Here is a 14548-nt window from a genome sequence, read left to right on the forward strand (position 1 = left end):
GGTATCGAGGCGCCTCGCGCGTGGCCTGGCGAAACCATCAGGCGTGGGGGCCGCGGGTCAGTCAGCCGCGGGGACAGACATGGCAGTTGTTGTGACCGAAGGCGAATTGGCGGTGATTATGTCAGCAAGAGCACGGAAGCGACGCACCAATAGCCAGTCATGCTTTGGCCCCACCTGTAGGCTTGTATCCTTCCCTGAGGTGGGCCCGGGGGCCACTGTCGGTACCCTAAAACAGGGGTACCCCTTGCTACAATATGAAGGCGCGATACCCACACGGCTATCTCTAATCGCGCGGTAAACAGCGACCGACCCCACCACGTGGACGGCTCCGGGGCCACCACGTGGCCAGAGAAGACAATATCCTCCAAGTTGTCAACAGTGGGTCTGGACCCCCATGGGGAAGTGCCGGACCCCTGCATATACAGACCGGACTCCTGGGTAAGGTCCAAGACCTCCACGGGCGCGAGCTAGACCCCTGGGACGGGTCTCGGACCCCTCTGTGTGGGGTCCGGGCCACTCATAGCAGGGTCCCGAGATTCTAGGACAAAGAATACCCTGGCCTTAATCAAGGCCAGGCGAGGGTCCAGAGCCGACACGTGTCCGGACCATACCATGTGCGCTTCTGCTCCCCGCTCAGGCGGAGACCCGATGCTGCCACGTGGCCTATTGCCCGTGACGTAAGCCAGCGGGCGGAGCCTGACGTAAGGACTCTGGGCCGCGCGACCTCTGCATTTATTGCGGATAAAGCACGCCGCATGTCCATTCCACTGACAGGTGATGTGCCGCCTCGGCATTTAATGAGCCCTGTCCACTCCACTGCAGGCGATGTGCTACCTCAGCATTTAATGAGCCCTGTCCACTCCGCTGATGGGTGGCGACCAGGCCATCTTGCAGGCGGCGTGCCTGTCCATTCCGTTGGCAGGAAGTACGCCCATGCTGCCTTGCTCATCATGACTCGTGCGTTACCGAGGAGGCAACCACGACATATCAACAATGTATGCACTACAGACATTATGGCGCTCGGAGATCACCCTGGTGTTACAGACATTAGTTACTTCCTTCCATTTTGCCCCTGGGCCAACATGTCGAGGCTCAGTATCCTTGTACGTGCCCCTCTTGAGCTATAAAAGGGAGGGCACACGACGTTACAAGGCACGCTCACTTAGACCCAACTTAGACTCAGACACTCGGGCTCACAAGTTCATACAAGCTCTCAAGCTCAATACTACACATAGTGGAGTAGGGTATTACGCTCCGGTGGCCTGAACCACTCTAAACCCTTGTGTGTTCTTGTGTCCTTCCTGATTCCATGTAGCAGGCAAAACGCTTAGGCCCCTCCTCATCTTAGGATTTAGGGCGGGTGCGTTCCGCCACCTGGCCGGAGAATTTCCTCTCCGACAGCTACTTACCATGGCTTTAAGCTCTATCAAATGGACGTGAAAAGTGCCTTCCTCAATGTACCTATCAAGGAAGAGGTCTATGTTGAGGAACCTCCCGACTTTGAAGATAGTGAGTACCCTAACCATGTTTACAAACTCTCAAAGGCGCTTTATGGGCTCAAGCAAGACCCAAGAGCATGGTATGAATGCCTGCAAGATTTCCTTATCACTAATGGCTTCAAAGTCGGCAAAGCCGATCCTACTCTCTTTACTAAGACTGTTGCAAAAAGACTTGTTTGTATGCCAAATTTATGTTGATGATATTATATTTGGGTCTACTAACAGGTCAACCTGTGAAGAGTTTAATAGGATCATGATATAGAAATTTGAGATGTCTATGATGGGGGAGTTGAGATATTTCCTAGGATTTCAAATCAAGCAACTCCAAGAGGGCACCTTCATCAGCCAAACTAAGTACATTCAAGACATACTCAAGAAGTTTGGAATGAAGGATGGCAAACCCATCAAGACACCCATGGGAACCAATGGGCATCTCGACCTCGACACGGGAGGTAAATCCGTAGATCAAAAGGTATATCGGTCAATGATAGGATCTTTACTCTATTTATGTGCATCTCGACCGGATATTATGCTTTCTTTATGCATGTGTGCAAGGTTCCAGGCAAATCCTAAGGAAGTTCACCTTAGGGCCGTGAAGAGAATCATGAGGTATTTAGTTTACACTCCTAAGTTTTGGCTTTGGTACCCCCAAGGGATCCACTTTTGATTTAATAGGATATTCCAATGCCGATTGGGCAGGGTGTAAAATTGATAGGAAGATCACATTAGGGACTTATCAGTTTCTAGGAACATCCCTGATGTCATGGGCTTCAAAGAAACAAAACTTCGTAGCTCTTTCTACCGTCGAACCTGAGTACATTACCGCAGGCCATTGTTGCGCGCAATTACTTTGGATGAGGCAAACCCTTAGGGACTATGGCTACAAATTGAGCAAAGTCCCTCTCCTATGTGATAATGAGAGTGCAATCCGCATGGCGCATAATCCCGTTGAACACAGCTGCACTAAGCACATAGACATCCGGTATCACTTTATGAGAGATCACCAGCAAAAGGGGGATATCGAAATTGCTTATATTAATACCCAAAACCAATTAGCCGATATCTTTACCAAGCCACTAGATGAGAAAACCTTTAGCAAACTTGGGAATGAGCTAAATATACTTGATTCTCAGAATTTTGATTGAAATATTACACACATAGCTATTTTATATACCTTTGATCATGTCTCTTTCATTTGGTACACATACATATTTCTCATTCTTCTTGTGCCAAGACTACGACTAATGTGTTTCCAAGTGCATTTCTATACTAAGTCGTAGATTGAAAGGGAATTGGATTATTCGGCAAAGACAATGCTTCCACTCCAACTCTGACGGTATCATTTACCCTTTGCCATTACTCCCTCAAACTCTCAATGGTATAACCCTTCATTCATATCTATATTATCATTTGGGAGAAAGTATTAGGCCCCAAAGGGGGAGAAAGATGAAAAAGGGCTCCCGACTTCTCCGTTTTTGGCGATTAATGCCAAAGGGGGAGAAAGTATTAAGCCCAAAGCAAAAAGATCGCACCACCACCATTTCAAAAAATTTCAAAATGAAGTTTTAATTGGTATTTTTCAATTTGTATTTATTTCAATTGATGTATTATCAAAATTAGTATCTGATATCAATTGGTATCTATGTTTCACTTGGTTTGTGAAAGTAAAATTTCAAATTGATATCTATCTCATAACCCTCTTGAAAGCTAAGAGGAGAATTTCATTTAGGGGGAGTTTATATTTAGTCAAACGAAAAGCATTTGAATCAGGGGGAGAAATTTCAAATCTTAAAAATGCTTCTTGCAATATTATTCCTATACCTTTGACTATTTTCAAAAAGACTTTGAAAAGATATTCCAAAAGGATTTGCAAAAAAACAAGTGGTGCAGATGAGGTCCAAAATGTTAAATAAAAGAAAAGCAATCCATTCATACTTAGTGAGATTTTCAACTGGTTTAACTCCAAGTGACCTATGCACATTCTAAATGCAAACTAGTTACATTTCTGCACTTATTATTTGCTTTGGTTTGTGTTGGCATCTGTCGGTACCCTAAAACAGGGGTACCCCTTACTACAGTATGAAGGCACGATGCCCATGCGGCTATTTCTAGTCACATGATAAACAGCACCCGACCCCACCGCGTGGACGGCTCCTGGGTCGCCACGTGGCCAGAAAAGACGATATGCTCCAAGGCATCAGCAGTGGGTCCGGACCCCCATGGGAAGGTGCCGGACCCCTATATGTATGGACCGGACCTCGGGGCAGGGTCCAGGACCTCCGCGGATACAGGTCGGACCCCCAGGACGGGTCCTGGACCTCTCTATGTGGGGTCTGGGCCACTCTCAGTAGGGTACCGGGATTCTGGGATAAAGAGTACCTGGACCTTAGTCAAGGCCAGGCGGGGGTCTGGAGCCGACACGTGTCCAGACCATACCGTATACGCTTCTGCTCCCCGCTCAGGCAGAGACCCGATGCTGCCACGTGGCCCGCTGCCCGTGATGTAAGCCAGTGTGCGGAGCCTGACGTAAGGCATCTGGGCCGCGTGTCCTCTGCATTTATTGCGGATAAGGCGCACCGCCTGCCAAACTGGCAGGTGATGTGCTGCCTCGGCATTTAATGAGCCCTGCCACTCCACTGGCAGGCGATGTGCCGCCTCAGCATTAAATGTGCCCTGTCCACTCCGCTGACGGGCGGCGACCAAACCATCCTGCAGGCGGCGTACCTGTCCATTCCATTGGTAGGCAGTATGCCCATGCTGCAGCATACGTTGTGCTCATCATGGCTCGCACGTTACCGAGGAAGCAACCGCGAGATATTAATACTATATGGACTATGGACATTATGGCGCTCGGAGATCTTCTGGGCGACACTGGCTTTGGATACTTCTATATGTATTCCCTTCGTTTTGCCCCTGGGCCCACATGTCGGGGCTCAACACCCTTGTACGTGCCCCACTTGAGCTATAAAAGGGAGGGCACACGACGTTACAAGGCAGACCCAACTTAGGCTCACACACTCACTCAAACTCACAAGTTCATACAAGCTCTTAAGCTCAATACATCACACAGTTGAGTAGGGTATTACGCTCCGGCGGCCCGAACCACTCTAAACCCTTGTGTGTTCTTATGTTCTTCCCGATTCCATCTAGCAGGCAAAACGCTTAGGCCCCTCCTCATCTTAGGATTTAGGGCGGGTGTGTTCCGCCACCCGGCCGGATAATTCCCTCTCTGACATTTGGCGCGCCAGGTAGGGGCCTAGGCTTTAGGTTTTTGCTTGTTTTTCTGCTCGACACCATGGTCCACATCGTCGAGCACCAAGATTTCATGCCCGAGGACTTCATGGTGGAGGAGGAGGCTGCCTCTTCCACACCATGGGCCACCAACTTCCTTGCGCCTGGTGCTGGTGCTGGTGCTGTGCACTCTGCACGGCAGCATACTCCCGCGCAAATGTCTAGGGCGTCTAGGGCAGTGCCTGGGGCGCTGTCTACGGCCAGAGAGCTGCTGCGCCACCCTCCTAGCTCCACGGCCTCGCCGGGGGCCATGAAGCAGTGGTGGGACGATGTCGACCGTCCGCTCGGCATGGCTCATTCTGGCTCAACCAGGTCCAGGCCTCGGTCGTCCCGGCGCCAACACGAGGCGTCGGCGTCAGTGCGCTCCCCTCGGTGAGGGTCGCACCGACCAAGGACCTGTGGGCGGAGCTCAATCGCCGGCGTGCGGGAGAGGACGCTCTAGTCTCTCTGGGGAGGTCTAATGACCTACGGACAGAACTCAACCGCAGGCGTGCGGGTGAGGATGCTCGCGTCTCTCTAGAGAGGGCATGTGAGCGCCGACAAAATGTCGAGGGTCACAACCTTGACTACGACTTCGCTGCGAGTGCACCGCAGACTCCAACGGGCGCCCGGATCCAGGCGGGTGTTGCGTTGGCCAGCGTGGGCTGTGCCGCACTAGCGGATCATCTCTGCGCGGCAACCTGGCCATCCAAGTTCCGGCCACACTTGCCGGAGAAGTACGACGGTACGACAAATCCGTCGGAATTCTTGCAGGTTTACGTCACCGCCATTACGGCAGCCGGTGGAGACACCACCGTAATGGCGACATACTTCCATGTTGCCTTATCTAGGCCGGCCCGGACTTGGCTCATGAACCTTGCCCCAGGATCGATCTACTCCTGGGAAGAGCTCTACGCGAGGTTCGTAGGGAACTTCGCCAGCGCTTATCAGCAGCATGGCGTGGAGGCCCATCTCCACGCAGTGAGGCAGGAGCCTGGAGAAACTCTCCGGGCGTTTATCTCCCGCTTCACCAAGGTACGAGGAACTATTCCTCGTATTTTAGATGCTTCCATCATCACAGCTTTCCGCCTGGGAGTGCATGATGAAAAGATGTTGGAGAAGTTAGCCACGCACGACGTGGAAACTATCACCACACTCTTCGCTCTAGCCGACAAGTGTGTCAGGGCTACCGAGGGCCGGGCATGACACTCGGCATCACAGACCGGGGTCACCCACACGGGTGGCTCGGGTGCCGTCTCTCAAGACGACAAAAAGAAGAAGAAGAACCGCGACCACGAGAAGTCGCAGACTGCCACTCCGATCGTCGCAGCGACGGCTGGTGCCCGGAGCGAGCGCAATAAGCGCCCTTGGCCGCAGGGTGGAAACAGCAGCACATGCCCCGTGCACCCCAATAGTCGCCACAATGCCTCGGAGTGCCGTGAGATAATCAAGCACGCGAAGCGCGTCAGCGAGCGGTGCGAGCAGTCCTCCAAGGATGGCTCCCCACCCCGTCGTCGGCCTGGCAAGGAGAGAGTCGACGACGACGAGGTAGCCTCGGGGGAACGAGAGCTCAGGTATCAGTCACTCGAGGGGGACCTCAAGGATGTCTTCACTGGAGACTCTGACTCCGGTGATGACGACGACCGCCACAAGATGTTGTACATGATGTACGGCGGGACCTGGGAGCTCACCTCCCGCAGGAACGTCAAGTCCCTGCGTCGAGAGGTCCTTTTGGCGGTACCGGGGGTCCCGAAGGCTGCTCCGTATCAGCGGTGGAGGAGCACCACTATCTCCTTCGGGGCATCCGACTGCCCCAAAAACATGGCAGGGGCCGGTGTACTACCGCTCATCACCGCTCCTATCATCGCCAACATGCGACTGCACCATGTTCTGATTAACGGAGGGGCCGACCTCAACGTCATCAGTCACGCTGCATTCAAGCAGCTGCAGATCCCAGGGTCCCGGCTGGGACCCTCTCACCCATTCTCTGGAGTGGGCCCATAACCGATGTATCCCCTTGGGAGCATCGCACTCTCGTTACATTCGGGACCGAGGAGAACTTCCGCACGGAGAACGTCGTGTTCGACGTCGCGGAGGTTAACCTCCCCTTCAACGCCATCATCGGCAGGCCGACCCTGTACCTGTTCATGGCCATTGCCCATTATAGGTATTTGGTCCTCAAGATGCTGTCACCGGCCGGGGTCCTCACCGTGCAGGGCGACCGTGCCGTTGCGCTTGTGGCTGTGGAAAAACTGCACGCCCTAGCGGCAGAAGCTGCTCGCCCAGATGACGGAGGAAGGAACCCCTCAACCTCTGGTACCAAGGCGCCTACCAAGGTGCCGAAGGTGTGGCCATCTGGAGCGGACGATGTCCCCGTCAAGGCCGTCCAGCTCAGCGCGGGTTCCTCCCAGACCACTCGCATTGCGGGTGATCTGGAGGAAAAATAGGAACTCGAGCTCGTCGCCTTCCTCCAGGCAAATGCCGACGTGTTCGCATGGGAGCCGTCGCAGTTGCCTGGGATCCCCCAGGGAGGTGATCGAGCACCATCTGAAGATCAACCTTGACGCCAGGCCGGTGAGTCAGAAGCCTCGCAGATAGTCTGTCGAGCGGCAGGACTTCATCCGAAAGGAGGTCCGGAAGCTGCTAGACGTCAGCTTTATCGAAGAGGTCCATCACCCAGTGTGGCTGGCCAACCCAGTCATCATCCCCAAGGCGAATGGGAAGCTTCGGATGTGCATCGACTACACCAGCCTTAACAAGGCTTGTCCCAAAGACCCGTATCCACTTCCGCGAATAGATCAAATCGTGGATTCCACCTCCGGGTGCGACCTTTTGTCTTTCTTAGATGCTTACTCTGGTTTCCATCAAATCCATATGTCTAGGGAAGATAGGAAGCATACCGCTTTTGTAACAGTGGATGGGCTTTACTACTATGTCGTGATGCCCTATGGTCTGAAAAACGCCTTGCCAACATTTGTGCGGGCGATGAGTAAGACTTTCGGGGACCTGATCAGGGACAAGGTGGAAGTATACGTCGATGACATCGTAGTCAAGACCAAGAGAGGGTCGACCCTAGTGGAAGACTTGACCCTGGTTTTCGATAGGCTGCGGGCAACCCGCACAAAGCTGAACCCAGACAAGTGCGTCTTTGGTGTCTCCGCAGGGAAGTTGCTGGGGTTCCTGGTTTTGTACCGGGGCATTGAGGCAAACCTAGAGAAAATCATGGCGATTGAAACAATGCGGCCCCCAGTCCGTATCAAGGACGTCCAGAAGCTTGCAGGGTCATTAGCCGCCCTTAGCCGCTTCATTTCGAGGCTGGCTAAGAGGGCGCTGCCCTTCTTCAAGCTGTTGCGGAAGCCCGGTCCATTCTCTTGGACCGAAGAGGCAGAACAAGCCTTCCAAGAGTTGAAGCAGCACCTGGTGTCCCTACCAATACTGGTAGCCCCAGAGCCTGGGGAGCCGTTGTATTTATACATCGCGGCGGCTGTAGAAGCGGTGAGCATGGTGCTAGTCGTCGAGAGGACGGCACAAAAGACCAGGAACCTGAGGCTCGGGACCGGCTACAGGGGTCTGGACCATTCAGAAGTCGATCTCCTACGTCAGTGAGGTCCTCCACGAGGCAAAGACCAGGTACCTTGAGACGCATAAGCTTCTCTAGGCTGTGCTTGTTGCATCCAGGAAGCTGCGCCACTATTTCCAGGCACACAGGGTCGTGGTGGTGACCTCCTTTCCATTAAGGGCCATCCTCCACAACTCTAACGCTACAGGCAACATCGCCAAGTGGGCAGCGGAGCTCGCTGAGTTCCAACTGGACTTCTAGCCTCGCCACGCCATCAAGAGCCAGGTCCTGGCTGACTTCATCGTGGAGTGGACGCCTGGGGGTCCGAACCCCGACTCTGGCCCCACACCAGCGGAGCCCAGGGGTCCGGTCTTCACCGAGTCCCACTGGACACTCTTCTTCGATGGATCCGCCCGTCAGCAAGTTGGCGGAGCTGGAGTGGTCCTCATCGACCCAAGTGGAGATCAAGTGAAGTACATGGTGCACCTTGAGTTCAAGGCCACTAACAACATGGCAGAGTACGAAGCACTGATCTTTGGCTTGTCGGCGGCCCTATCCCTAGGGATCCGCCAGCTTCTGGTGAAGGGGGACTCCCAGCTGATCATCAAACAAGTTCGCGGGGAGTGTAGCTGCAACGAGCCCAGGCTCGCAGCGTACCTACTCCACATGAGGAAGCTAGAAAAGGACTTCACTGCCTTGGAACTACAACACGTTCCTCGGGCTTATAACTCGGCGGCAGATGACCTCTCCGTGAGGGCATCAACTTGGGCAGCCGTGCCTAAGGGTGTCTTCGAAAGACGACTGCTGAGACCCACCACCCAGCCGGCCGAGCTGAGCGAAGGGGGCAAGACTAGCACCTCGAAGCTAGTGGTTCCGGTGGCGTCCCATCTACAGAACCCACCAAAGGTCGTGTGTGCTATAGGAAATCATGCCAGTCCCTTAGCGCCACAGTCAATATCTCAGAGTGGTCCCGATGCATGGATCTCCGAGATCTGGGACTACCTAAAGGAAAATATCCTTCCTGAAGACCATGTGTCCGCAGAGCGCATAGTGCGGTTGGCTAAACGCTACACAATGGTAGAAGGGGATCTCTACCGCCGTGGCGCCAATGACATTCTCATGTGGTGCATTACCCAGGAGGGGCCGTGAGTTGCTCACGGAGATCCATGGAGGAGAGTGCGAAAGTCATTCATCATCCCGCACACTTGTCGGTAAGGCCTTCCGGCATGGCTTTTACTGGCCAACCGCTCTCCAGGACCCAGTTTACAAGTCTGATCATCCAGAAGTATTGCGAGGACATCGGCACCCAGCTCTGCTTTGCGTCCGTAGCTCACCCAAGGAGCAACATCCAAGTGGAGAGGGCAAACATAGAGATCCTCAGGGGACTCAAGACACGCATCTACGACTGCTTGAAAAAGCATGGTGCAAATTGGGTCAACGAGCTTCCGTCCATGCTGTGGGGGAACCGGACCACACCCAGCCGAGCTACCGGGAAGAACCAGTTCTTCCTGGTCTACGGGGCCGAAGCCTGCCTTCCCCCAGAAATCATTATGGGCTCCACACGGGTCCAAGCGTTCGATGATTCTATGCAGGAAAAGCTATGACGAGAGGACGTGGACTTCATCGACGAGCGCAGATGGCAAGCGGCGATCCGAAATGCACGGTACAACCAAGCGCTCAGGCGCTACCACTAATGGTTCGTGCATAGTAGGGAGCTCCGGGTCGGGGACCTGGTCCTAAGGCGAGTACTGAACCGAGAAGGGCTCCACAAACTCTCCCCCAGCTGGGAAAGACCCTTCAAGGTGACAGAAATATGCCGACCCTGGTGTGTCTGCCTTGCCACAACTGAAGGAGAGCCTCTTCCCAATCCTTGGAACATAGAGCATCTCCGTAAGTTTTTCCCATAGAAACAAACCTGGGGATTTAGTTTTCTTCCTTTGTAACTAAGTGGCACATATATGTACGCCAGCCCGGTGAGGTCCGCCCTCGTAAACCCGGTCTCTTGGCCTACGCTCATGAATATCAAGTTATAAAGAAAAGATTCGCCCCCAGATTTGTTTTTGTGGTAGTCTTATTTTGCTTCAGCTTACGAGCATCATTTTTTATCTAACCCACCCATACAGTACCCACCCGTGCAGGTATATGGACATCCAAATTGAGTAGCCAGGCCTGCAGTTTGGGGTCCCTCGATAGGGGGGTCCGACAGCCTGGGGGCCAGTTCTAGAGAACGGGTACTTGTCTACTAGGGTGGTCCGGAGCTGTGTAGCCTTTTAGCTTGGTTACATACCCTAAGCCCGCACACTCCACCACTCTGTGACGGGTACCCTAATATTCGGAACTATAGTCCTGTGGGTCCGACAACCGGGGGTCCGGTTCCATAGAACGGACACCCGTCCCATGGGGTGGTCCGGAGCTGTGTGGTCGCTTAGCCTGGTCCCATACCCTAAGCCTACGCGCTCCACCACTCTACGACGCGTGTCCTAGTATCTAGAGTTGTGATCCAGGGGGTCCGGACACATGAATTGGCTTCCGGGTCTAAATCCTGCAGGTCTTGTTGCGTGAATCAAAGGATAAAAGATACCAGTTAGTGGGGGTCCTATGGGCGCACTACTAAAGCTTCCTAGCCAAGGCTGTGTGCAGGTCCGGGTCCCAGTCGAGACTACCTCTTGGGGGCCAGGTCAGAAATTTTTCTTAAGTATATTGGCATCCAGCCTCGACATGTCGAGCCTACATACCAGGGGGCCAGGTACCAGGGAGAAGTTGGTAACAAACGCACACAACAAAGGCAAATAGCATACATATAAGTTATGTCACTGTTAGATTAATACTTCCCAAAAGTATCTTACAAAACCAGAAAAATATTACAAGTCGCCTCCCAGCGGGACCCTTGCCTTCTCTCTGCAGATTCAGCTACTCGTCATCGACAGTGGAGTCCAGCACCGGGAGCGCGTCGGAGATGGACGTCGGCGGCTCCGACACCGGGATGGGGCTCACCCCTAGCGGCACCAATGTTGTGCTTGCCTCGCCGGCCCATGCGGCGATGCGCTGGACCCCGACGCGCTGCTCCGCCTAGAGATCTTCAAGCGTCTTCTTCATCACCTCCACCACCTGGGCGCCCGGTGCTGCCTGTGCCTCCTGCGCCGCATGGAACTAGCGGACCCGCTCCTCTAGAGCCCGCTCCTTCTCCTTCGCCTCGAGCTGATGATTGGCCAGCAGCTTCTCCCGCCTTTCAAACATCTCCTCCCTGAAGGCGAGGTCCTTCTCCTGCCAAGCGAGATCCGCCGCCCGCTTATCCAGGGAAGCATCCTTCTCCTTGAGGTTCTCTTCGGCCAGGGCAAGGCTGTTGGCCCTGTCATCCAGCCCCCGCTGTAGCCTTTGCAGGCTCTCCACAGTCGTGGCCTGCTGGACCCGCTGCTCCTCCAGCATCTTGTTGAAGGCATCTAGCTTCTCCTGGAGCTCCGTGATGACCTCCTCCCTCTAATCCAAGTGTACCTCCTTCTTGGCCACTTTCTTCTTCCGGGTCACCTCTAGCTCTCGGGCGAACACCTTCTGGAGGTCTTTCTTGTAGCCCTTGCGGTCCCGCTCAAGTTCGAACCATTCGAAGGTGAACTGGTGGGACGCTGCCTTGGTGCGCTCCTCCAACTGGGTACACCAGTCGTCGAGGCGCTGGGGTTCGGCCTCGAGCGCCTCCCACTCCCGCAGGATCGCCGCCTTAGTCTCTTGGAGGGCATGATGGGCGCGATACAGCACCCGTGGGAGGGGAACCGGTGCCGCTTCTGGCTCGGCGCCGGACCGGAGCCGCCGCCCAAAAATCACCTCCGTCTCCTCCGGAGTGGGTGGCGAGATGGAGCTAGACGCGCCCCCGCATTGACCTCGATGGTGGGGGCAGGCGCAACTGGGGCATCCTCTGCCGTTGTGGCAGCCGTCGGAGCAGTGGGGGCCTCCTCTGCCGCTATGGCACCGCTTGGCGTTGGCGCCGCTGCTGCCAGACCCCCAGCTGGAGCCTAGGGGCCCGGTGGCACTGTCTCGGTGGTAGCAGCTGGAGGCGGGGGAGGCAAGACCTTAGGAGCAGAGGGGGAGGAAGCCCTGACAAACAGTGGATGGGTTAAGACCCACCGACGTGATAAAGAGACTAATCAAAAGGAAAGGGGCTTCACTCACTTGGGGCCCTGGACCTTCCAACGGCCTTGGAAGCGGGGCGACCGCTGCTGGCGCCCCTGGGGGAGATCGCCCCCGGGTGTTGGTGGCGGCGGTGAACCCGACGGTGGTGGTGGTTGTGGTGGTGGCGGACCTAATGGTTGCGGTGGTGGAGGGCTGACACACCCTGGGCCTGCGAGCCAGTCTCTTCGGCCCTGCTAGTGGCCTTCTGACGCTTCTGGGAGCCGACCTCCTCGGTCCCACTGGGGGGTCCGAAACAAACGACCCGTCAGCATGGCGCAGCCGGCGCCGCCTCTCTTCCTCTGACCCCCCCCCCCCGGCACCGCCTCGGGCGGAAAAGCTGCTTGCGGCCCCTTTGCTCTTATCCAAGGGGCAGGGAGCCGCAGCGGAGTCGCTGGAAGCTCTGGCGGTGGCACTGGGAGCCACGCCGATAAGCTGGGGGCCTGCAACTGACGCACCGGGGATCCGAATCCCACGGTGGGGGTCCCGGCCACCGGTCTGACGAACCGCCACGCCGCTCTCATCAAGGGTCGGTAGCGAGGATAGCATCGCCGTTCGCAGCGCGGGGTCATCACAGAGCGACGGGATGTTCTGGGGAAGTATCAGGGATTCGGGCATAAAGGACTCACAAGTAATCCCCTTCACCAGGACTTCCAGCCCCTCCCAGGTTAGGTCGGTTCCCGGCCCGCGCTGGATCCGACAGATATCGTTCGGGTCGGTGAACCAGCAGCTCAGGCATGGCCTCTCCTGCAGCGACGCGATCCGACGCTTCAAGAAGTCTCCGACCACATGCATAGAGGTCAAGCCACCAGTCGCCAAGGTCTCGATCCTGTCCAGCATGGGCAGGAGCTCTAGCGATAGCGATGGCTGGGTCCTCCAGAGCTTGCGGTCGAGGGTTGGCCCGTTGCTCGGAAGGATGAGACGGTCGTTGGCGTCGGCACTGACGATCACCCAGTGGACGCGCCAGTTCTCCCACCTTGCGCCGCCGAGGGTGAGATGTAGGACATGGCCGAATCCGTCCTCGTCTGAAAATAGTAGGCACCAAGATGGTCCCTAGACTTCCTAGATTTAACTAGCACGAAGAAATAGCGAAAGAGGGAAGCGTAGGGGGCCACCCCCACGAACATCTCGCAGAGGTGGGCAAAGATGGCCGCTTGGAGGATGGAATGTGGAGTGAGGTGCTGAAGCTGGAGCCCGAACTCCTCCAGCAGCAGCAAGAAGAAGGGCGAGATCGGCAACGCCAACCCGCAGGCGAGGTCACCGAGGGGAGTAGCACCGGCACGGATCCTTTCGGCGAACGCCGGTGCGCTCCAACCAAGCAGGTTGCGCACCAGGTTGAGTTCCACCTCGGACTGGAAGCGCTCGGGATGGACTAGCGAAGCCATGGCGACTACGGCGGCGGAAAGTGGAAGAGTGCGGATGCAAAGGGGCACGGAGAACTCGAAGGAGAAAGGGCGCTGCAGTTGGAGAAAGTGCGGAAGCGTAACTACTACGCGTGAGGAGAATCCCTTTTCAAGGAAGACTCCCCCGCTCACGCCTCGAGACGCCATAGGAAATCTCGCCCGATGCGCACCAAAGCAACCCAGCCTATGACACGGGGGCCCAGGCCCACAAGTCCGAGTGGTGGGAAGGCGAACTGGCACGCGAAGAGAAAACTGCCGCCCATAGTAGTGCGCCTCTCCATCTTCGCTGAAAACAACGGTCCAGTCTCTGACATGGGGGCCTAGGCCCACGAGTCATACTCCTCGGATATCAGTTTCTGAGTACAGGAAGAGTGAGCCGCCACTCGTGCCAGTACCGCGCCTCCTCGGGGCCACCGCAGAAGATAGAGAAGGTAATTTTTCAAACTAGTGCGGCGGAATCGAGGGACCTCGCGCGTGGCCCGGCAAAACCATCATGCGTGGGGGCCGCGGGTCAGTCAGCCGCAGGGACAGACGTGGCAGTTGGCATTACCGAAGGTGGACTAGCAGTGATTACGTCAGCGAGCACATGGAAGCGGCGCACCAATCACCAACCAGGCTTTGGCCCCACCAGCAAGCTCGTATCCTCCCCTGAGGTGGGC

Source organism: Zea mays, chromosome 9 (genome assembly GCF_902167145.1).
Source record: "Zea mays cultivar B73 chromosome 9, Zm-B73-REFERENCE-NAM-5.0, whole genome shotgun sequence".
In the NCBI taxonomy this organism is placed as follows: Eukaryota; Viridiplantae; Streptophyta; class Magnoliopsida; order Poales; family Poaceae; genus Zea; species Zea mays.